This window comes from Taurulus bubalis (assembly GCF_910589615.1).
Source record: "Taurulus bubalis genome assembly, chromosome: 3".
NCBI lineage: Eukaryota > Metazoa > Chordata > Actinopteri > Perciformes > Cottidae > Taurulus > Taurulus bubalis.
The window spans coordinates 26018662-26029047 of NC_136591.1; positions in this window are offsets into that span (position 1 = coordinate 26018662).

Genomic DNA, 10386 nt, shown 5'->3' on the forward strand with positions numbered 1-10386 from the left:
TGTCTTAAAAACAGACTTTGTCAAACCTCATTATCTGTGTCTCAGGTCATCAGAGTTCAAGTCAGATTATTCTCACTCACGATGAAATATGTCTGAATTACACAAATTACCATCACTTGAGGTTGTTGTGTACTTTTATGACTGGGAAGAAACAGTCGCTGTCTTGGAATGATCGTGCATCTCAAAAAATGTTCAGTTTTGTAACAATGCTTTTTCAGATAATCCTGTTATCGGTGAACACACATTTAACTCCTCAAAATGTATCTGAAAAATTAAAACCAAATTCCCTACATTTTGGAGACCCACTGTTTTCACTGGACAGCGACTAACATAACAGTGATGAGCTAAGAAAATAACCAAATTTATATCTGACTTTAGGAAATGTCTTGGATTTGCTCAAATTTCTGAGATGTCTCCAAACCTGCACAGGAGATCAAATATGTATTGAAACCTGATACAAATGGAGACTCTAGTGCGTCTTTTCCCTCATGGTAAGACTATCGCTGGAATGAGGCAGGTGTGAGACCAGAGACACCTTTTTTAAGGACTCTACCACGGCCAGAGACAGGAGGAACGCTGCTGGCACATTGCCTTGGTCGTCATCATCCCTGGCGATGATCATGCTCGGTGGTGGATGTCGTGGCGATATGGGTGGTGACCCCTGCTCTCTCTTTCAGACTCAGGCAGCTCAGACTGTGCTGCAGAGCCGCGAGGTCCCTGTGATGCCGCGCATGGCCATCCTGCTGGGCTTCATGGGGATCGGCATGTCTGGCTACAGCACCCGCCAACTCACCCTGAACTACAAGCCGTCCAGCCACCTCTTTAGATAAGACAGATGGAGGACGGGGGAATATACATGCTTACGCACACATTTTTTGCTGAAAGTTTGACATTTTGGGAAACATGCTTGTTCAGACTGTTTCTGCTGTTGTAGCGAAGACTCTAGGAAGTAACACAATTGTCCCCCCTTAACTCCCTGCAAAACAGCGAACTGTTTTTACAGTTATTTTGTTTTCGAGTTATCGAAAACAAAATAGCATGTTGACTATGGAGCTAAGAGGTGCTGGTAGGTGGATTTTATTACCATTTGACAGAGCCAAATCTAGCCCTTTCTTTTGTGTTTCAAGTCTTTATGCTAAGATAATTGGCTGCTAGATGGAGCCTTATTTATCAATCTCATCCAGAAAGCAAATAAGTATTTATCCCAAAAATGTCAAATTATTCAGCAACATGAAAAGACCAAGAAGATTGTAGAAAGCGATGCTACCAGGTTTTCTATTTCTTTTCTATTTTCTCTGTGCATAATAATCTCCTCAGTGTGGTTCAAGTTCAGTGTCATCCTGGTTCTGGATTTCATTTTGATTTAGTTGTACTGGAGATGAATAGATTGTAGCCTTAATGCTTTGTTTGTGCAGTAAAAAATAAAAACCAATCCTCCTTATTTAAATACCCTTTAAAGCTAAGTGCAGTCTTTTTTCACGTGATGCAGTGGAACAGAAAGGCAGCTTTTTATGTTTCTGATGACCTCTGGTTGACGTTAAACTTGAACCACAATCCCTCCCCAAGTCCCTTGCCTTAACATGGAGTATTCAGTCAGAATTCCCCATTTAAATTATTTCTTTCAAACACATCAACGGTCTTAAAAGTGCTTAATCTCTTTCAAAGTTCTCATTCTTTTAATCAGTATTATTTCATCCACTTTGACAATTTCCATGTTGTAACACAGAGTTCCAAGGTCCCTCCTCTTTCAGAGAACAGCCACTATTATGAAGTCTTGTGATGTTTGCTCTGCTTGGATTTAGGGAGATATCACATCAGCAGCAGCTTCAACTCAGAGAATCCATACATTTATATTTCAGGCTGATTTCACTCTTGATTCAGATTGACAATCGGAGTTTCTCTTAGATCTCTCTCCTTTGTGTGAGCGTGACAAAATATCAGAGGAAAAAGTAAGGAATTGCACTCTTAAAAATGCACAGAGAAAACATTCAATAAACAGAAATATTTACCCTTTATTTATATTGTTCATACCCTTTGATGTATGAACAATGCTACTTTGCACTTTTTTTGTGGACATATCTTGTACATAATCATGTACGTATTACTTTGATGCTAAATGAGATTAGTAGAACGTGACATTGGGTGCTGCCAGCCTGTGTTGTGAGCTGGACTGGGAGACATCTAGCTGGATTGACACACTGCTGTGTTGTTGTCAGGCAGAGGAACCAGGACAGCCACCCTGGATACTACCTGAACCAACATGTGAATCCACCTGGATCTCTCCCTGTTGCACACCACTGTCAGACAAGATGAATGTAGATGAATGATCACTACGGTCTCTTAACAGAGGTAGACTTTTTTTGGCTGTATATCCCTTGTGCACAATGTTTTGTAATGGAATATATTTGACTTTGACAGCATATGATTGTATCACCGACGGTATAATGTGATTGTGAAGATGATTGTGTGTCCTACAAAAGAGAGGTTATCTGTATAGTTTGAATAAGAAAAGATTAGCATGTTAACAGGTCATAAAGTGTGTGCAGTGATACAGTGATCCCTCGCAGATCCTCTTACGATCTTTTTTAGACCAGCTTATACTTACACGTGAGAGGGGTCAATAACCCTGAGATGGAGACATGTAAGAGTGTGACAAAGCAAGAAGTCTGGTTATTTTATTTTAGGATTTTGTGCTGTAAATTAATAACAAGTACATTTTGTATGTCTTGTGGGTTTTGTCGGGAGTTAAACTAGGCTTGTGCCGAATGGCGATCAGACAATTTTGAATGAAGTATTTGATTTCTTGATTTGTCTGTGTTTATTCTTTAGATTTGCCTTTGTGATGTAAAGTATTACAAATGCATAACAGAGGCCCCTTTAACTTGCATTATTTTGTATTTTAAATTACTCTGTATGCAAGAATAAATCACAAGATTGAAAACCACTTTGCAGATTTGTATGTGACTTTCCGAAGAACACCGTGAAGACAAAATAATACTTCCTCCATGCTCTAGATGTCAGCATAGATTTTCAGCCATTTGCTCACACTGAGGCAATGATAATATAAATCGTTATATTCTGTAGATATTCTGCATTTCATTATTCTTATGTCTATTAGAGTTCAGGTTGTGCGAGGTCAGTTTAACAAATACTTTCTGTGAGAAGTTTCTGTGAGAACAGTCCGGTTGTCTGTTCCTCAAGGTTCCACGCTTTGCACCACAACACTCACACCTGTTTATCAGTATATTTACATTATGGAAGCAGACTGGTCATTGCATGTTCCAGCCTTGTGAGAAAAGATGAGAACATGATTCTCCTCCTCTTAGACAAGTTAGAGCCAATAGAAATGTTAGATGTTCATGACGGAAAACCGTGTATTAAAAAGCCGAACTTCCGGCTGTTCGGGGTGTTTTGAACGATCAACCTGCGTGTTGACTGGACGACTCCCTGCTATCGCGATTGCAGCACTTGTTACTTTACTGGTGATCAAGGAAAAATAAATTCCGAGAACGAGAGAAGTTGTTTGACTAAGTTCTCCCGGACGCTACACCAGGCATCCAATAATTGACACACGCTAACAGCAACAAGTCTGTAAACTTTACTTATCCATTCACAAGGAAGTGATGGATATGACCCGAATGACCCCTACACAACTACATACTTTCTAAAACAAGTTGTATTTGATAAAACTCCACTGCAAACCTACTTAGTCTGCAACAATCACTTCAACACCGTTTTGCTGTACAAAGGAGCATTTTGGGAAACTTTATGCATTAACTTAGCTCTACAGATAAATAGATCTATAGATATATTTTTTATTTTTTATTTGTGTCTCCCTTTTTTTGTGAGGTTTGTTTTTGTCACTCTACACTGGGAGATCGATACCCATTTTCTTGCTGAATCACCGTCTCTCGATCCAGGCAGGTTGATCTGTCCGCCAGACAGTCACCTCCAGTGTTGATAGCTAGCTCCAAGTAAGTCAAGCTCAAGGCTAAGACAGAGAGGTCTGACCCAGTTAAGCTGCTTTGGAAACAAGCCTAAAACAGTGGGAGCCAGTCAGGGTTACAGTTGTGCCCCTCTGGACTGAACAGGAGCATTCAGGGTTTAGCTTTACAGTGAAAATATGTGGAAATATACGGGGCGCTTTAAACATTGTGGGTTTGACCACTAGTTGAAAACATTACAAACATCCCTGTGGTTTCCTTTTGTGCAGGAAAACACACTTGTTCGTCTGGGTTTTTATCATCAGATTTCCAGCCTCAGGGAGGAAAGGAGTCAGGAGTCAGAGGCCGGCAGACACAATTTCTTACTCTCTATTATATTTGATTATATTATATTTATTGCCAACTTCTTCTTCATGGAATATTACAGGAATATAATTGCGATACAACAAGAAAACTATCAACAACATCAATCCACCTGTAGGCCTATACAACAGATATATAGTAGATGTACTTCGATAGGATTGACAGACATCACTTGTTTTTGGAAAAAAGATAATTATACACACACACACACACACACACACACACACACACAGACACACACACACACACACACACACACACACACACACACACACACACACACACACACACACACACACACACACACACACACACACACATACACAGAGGTCCATTGTGTATTTGTTTCAGTGACTTCTCCTCAGGAAGCTCTTGTTACCGTTTCTTACTGCAAACAACAAAGAGCTGAATGTCTTTGCAACCAAAGAGATGGATAAGAGCGAGTGAGGGACACATCCACAAGGTCTTTTAAACATTTAGAAGCTGTGTGTGTATGTCCATATGTAGATACAGTATGTGTATGTTTAAGCAGTGTACAACTTCCTGGAGGAGTGACCAGTGTTATGTCTCTTAGATTCTGATGTTACAGTATTATACCTGCATCAAATGTGATATATATACAGCTGCACCTGTGTTAGAGTCTGTCACAGCTGCCTCAGTTGAATCATAAATCAATGTGGAAGAAACGCCCATACTATATTCTGCAGGCATGTTGTGCAAAGTCTTTACAAGTAAATACAATTACGACAAGTGTATTGCACATAGCTGCACAGACAAAGTCAAAAGGTGGCAGACCAGCTGCAGGCCATGTTAACACAGAAAAACAAGCATTATGCCAATGTGTCAGTGAGCACTTTGTTCATGGCAGTGTAGTCGCAAATTTGAGCCCAAATGTAGTCAAGTATCGAGTAAACACCTCAGGGAAGTGTCCTCGAGCAAGACACTAAATCCCTATCTGCTCTTTTTCTTTGAACACTTTATAGAGCATAATTCTCTAATGGGTCATACAATATGTGAGTTTACAGCAAAGGTTTTGTTTCAGAGAGTAGATCATCATCAGCGGCTAACTTATTACTGAGCTTTTTATGTTCTCCATTACATAATCTGTTTCTAAATCATTGTATTTTGACAGGGTATTGTAGGTGATTCATCTACATATAACAGGGCAAGAATGGCATTGCTGATGATGAATTTATGGTGAATTCATTACAACTTATTTCCCCGATAAAGTACAGCTTTCCATGAGTACATTTCCAGTCAGATTTATTCAGTATGTGGCCAAAGTCACTTTTTGACTCTAATCAATATGTTTTTTATAACAATTAATCAAATTACAATTTGAAAAAGGGAGCTCAATTATGAACTGATACATAATTATCACTCTTGCCTCACATTGTTCTGGCCTGCAAAGTGACAGTTTTGGTTCACTCTCAGCACTCTCTAGCTTGTTTTCAGCCATTGCAGGCAGCTGTTTTCAGTGAAAAAGCTCTGATAAACTCAGTCCACACTATAACTTACCACCAAACAGAGCTGGTGAACATAGTGGAGCATATAGGAGCTAAAGAGCAAGAGATTTCTCTCAGGAGTTGACAAAAAACAGAGCTAAAATATAGCGAATATAGAACTTTCCAGGAGACAAACACAACGCTAAATATGGGAACTATTTGCTAACAAGTTCGCCATAGCAACCTAAAAGGTGATTATACGTCAATGTTGTGTTCAGAATTCGTTTCTCCTTGAGAATTACTTGAGAAATTAAAATTTTTACTTGAGAAATTAAAAATGACTTGAGAAATTCAAATTTAAGTAAAGCTACCTGTTATTACTCTTATCAAGACAAATGTAGTTTTCATTCAACAATATTACAATAGCGTTAATATGTTTTGTGTATATCAATAGCTGCATATTCTTCGTCTAGCTCTCTTTATTCACACATACAAATACACAAACTTGCAAACACATGGTCTGGCATGAATAAGCACAATTTGTACACACATGTGTGTGTGTGTGTGTGTGTCTTTTCCCCTCCCTTTATATGGCTCGTCTTAAGCAGCGGAAAAGCTTACCCTTGTTTAAATTGGTTTTTCTACCTAAAGCTCATTAAAACACCTCTAGTGTTCTATTTTGTTTGTCACACAAACACACATAAATACAAAACAAACCCACACATTAGCAGATACATGCATATAACCTAAAGGTATGAAACACTTACCAATGCTGTTACTGTAAGTACAGTGTGATTAGGTGTGCATTGTGTTCTTGGTTAATTTACAGGCTGAGAGGAAATAGCAGCTGCGTGGTGTTACCTGGCAGCTTGTTTCCAAACACAAGGAAGTGTGTATTCCTAGACACATGCAATCTATTTTAAGTCTGCTGTGCAGAATTGATGAGGTGTGACTGAAATGACCGTAATGTGGATGTTAAGGAGCCTTTTACAAGTCTTTGATAAAGCTTCTCTTTTAATGTCCTCTTCAAGGTCTAAAAATGGAGATGAGGTCCTTAAAAACACCCACAAATGTGGCCACAGATATATAAAAGACATACAACTTTTAAGCCCAATTGCCTGAGGGAACAATTGAAATAAATCTAAAGTTATACTTCAAAGCTCAACATTAGTAAAAGAGCACATACTTTCCTCGAGTTTCTGCTGCACTAATGACTCAGCACTTCAAATTGAAAAGTGTATGACACTCAAGGTATACCTGCTCTACAGCCTCAAGACCCCCCAAGATGTTCTACTTTCCACCGCCTCACCCCCACCGTTTCTATCTCTGACCTTTGACATTTTCTGGCAAAGACTTTTAGTCTCACATTCTTTTTCCCTCTGTCCAGTTTCTGACGGAAAGCTTACATTTTACGAGCCAGTCATTGATAATTCTCTCTCAAAAGTCAGGGTGTGGTAGGGCACTGTTAGCAAGAAAAGAGAGAAAGATGAGCATTTTAAATTCAGCCGGAACCATTTTTTAATTAAAACTTTTTTTTTTAAACAGTAAGTGTTTGAGCAGGAAGTATTATTCAAAAGCGAAAAGTGTAGTGATCTTTGGCTTGTAATTGTGGAATTCAGTACCTAAACTCTAGTATTTGTTTGGATTGCTGTGCAAACATGTTACAAGGTTTAAAGGGAATCTCTCATGTCAGTACAATGTCTACTGTTGAAGCAAGCTTTATACCTGATCTCATTGTGGATTTTGTCGATTTATAACTAAAACAAGCCTTGAATTTAAGTTACAATCAAACACAAGAAAATGCACACGGAAAATGACGACAGTAATCTAAATTTTATAGCTGTTCAGTTACCAACTGTGTTTAGTAAAGCTAGAGTCTCGAAGGAACATCGTTGAGAGTTGGCCTGTGAACATAATTAAAGCTTTAATCTCTGTTCTTGGCTAACACGTTTTGACAGCCCCGTGGGTTTGTGCAGGAGAACCCTGTGACCTCTGAATCTCATCAGATAGTTGTTGAGTCATGGTTAATCTCAGTCGGCTCCTTCCGTTTGCTGAGTAACCTCGACGGACTGAACGCTATGTAACCTACTAAGATCTCATTGTGGCCTTCAGTTTTTATTTGGTAATGATAAAACTGTAAAATTAACTGACTTTGGACTATTTTTTTGTTACTTTTGTTTCATTAAATCTGCACTAACAGATCTGTTTTGGCCACTTGTGGGCTAAGGAAACACTGATATATGCTATGATCCAGCTGATACATCAAGCAGTTACGGAGCAACATTGTCATGCATTTGGAGTCATGATGAATGTTCACATCATTTATTTTTTATTTTTGTTTGTTTCTACCAACTACTGAGGAAAATATCTGTCTCCTAGCAGTTAAATGCGTCAATTTGCTCACCAGCTGGCTAACGTTGTTACGTAAATAAAACTCATACACTGGAACTTTAGAACTGAACTGCATTTTCTGCCACTTCGTGTTCTGGCATATTGGTGAAGCACATTCATAAGTTAAAAACACCGCCCAATGTTCTTCAGGCCTAGTTTAAACTTTACATTGGATAATCCCAGCTGTGTCCATTATGACTGTGTGACCCTGTCAGACCGGACCTGCTGTCTCAATGATTAGAACATCTGACGTAGAAGTGATTTATACTGTGTGCCCCTTAACAACACATACACAGTACATCATGACATGCTGCAGTTGATAAACAGAGCCGGATAAACCCACTAGACGGGCTTGATATGAGAGGCTTTTACACTGGTTGGTGTTTATTAATATATACATCAACAACTATAACTTATCCTGTGGGCATTCATAGGAAGAGGCTTGTGTACAAACAAACAATTAATGGCAATACAGTAAAACACAGTTGTAAACACTTATATCTGCATGCAACTAAATTTTTTTATTTTTTTAATTACTTTATTACATGTATATTATATAAAGTTTTTACGGTGCTTATGAATGCCAAATGCGAGGTTAAATATTTGGTGTATTTAAAAAAAAAAGAAAGTCTAAAGGCCACACTGAAAAGCTCATGGAGTCTTTTTTTGCTTTGGTTTTGTATTCCTGTCTGTATTTTGAAAAACATTACAAACATTGTTCAGCTATATGATATATAGAGTATTGAGTGAATAATTCTTCCGTCTAACGCAGTATGAAGGATGTCAGTTTGTCATCCCAGATCTAAGGGTTTTAACAATGTGAGGGATTTCTAATTTGTATAAAACGCTCCTTGTAGGGCAAAGACGATCATCAAGAGGATTGATTAGGGACATAAATATTGGCAACCAGGACCACTAGACTGTAAATAACCACTGTAGAGATACTGTGGGAATACACTTCCCAGAAAGGGGTCTCAAATGGACAGTTGACCCACTGATGACCTCAGAGGTCAAAGGTCACTGACCTGACTGATGACAGGTGATGGACACATTTTACAGTAACAGCATGGCTTGTGTCAGCTGATGCTAATCAAGAGCTGCACCAAACCTTACAAGCAGTTAATTATGAACACTATACTGAATAAGGACCTTGTTGCACACACAGACACACAATTAACAGTTTAGAGCCAAGCGTTGTTTTGATCACAGACTTTGACACACCTTGTATGACTAACAACACTCAACCTTTTCTGGGCAGAGCAGATCTCTATTTCTCAAAAACAGAGTCTGTGTGTTTCTTTTGTTTTTTTCTTGTAAGTTCTTACACATCTAGCAATCCGCATTCCCCACTGACTTTACTGTATAATGTGGACATTGAAATGGAGATTTAAGAACCCTTGAATCAGGTGAGTGGCCTTAACCGGAGCTAAACTGTGGCTATTTTAGGAGGTCAGCCCACAAGCATAATGTGTCATTTGTTTCCTCTAGCGTCAGAGCTGGGTTTGTGTGTGTGAGAGAGAGAGAGAGAGAGAGAGAGAGAGAGAGAGAGAGAGAGAGATAGAGAGAGAGAGAGACTTCTGTTTGTGTGAGACACTCATATCTCTACTCTGAACTAGAAAAAGTAACTCCAAGACATTACTGTAATACAGAGCTGTAGGTTTTATTTTATTCAACAAACTGTCAATAAAAAAAAAGATTCGCTGAAAACCAACCATCCAGTTGTTTTGATGTCAAGGATTTGGGAGACAACAGTGGAGACCTTTTAGAACTAATAATTAACGATTAGTATTCCACTCATTGATTTATTATAATGATTAGATTTAAAGAAAGAACTTTCGATTTTTTGATTATTTCCCTTTGTTTATGTGGTGCTGTGTGCCTTTCGGAAACAACAAACAGAGGTCCTAGTTTTCCTCTTAATCTTTCCAGGTCTCCTGATCTCACTTTCAAGCTATAGTTACTTTGCATATTAAGAGTTTACTATGAACATTTGATCAAATATGCTGAATTGTTAAAGATGAACCTGCCTAAGGGAATATAAAGTGCCTAAAATTAGCTCCATCTTGCCCAGCAAACAATTTAAATACTGCTGACATGTTTATGCATTAGTAATAATAATACCATCATATTCACTATAATGATATATCATTGACAGGCAACATTCAGCTGCATTTAAGTGCTTTTATTTTGTAATGTTCTGCAGACAATGCTTCACATAAGACTGTTGCTTCAAGGTTTATTTT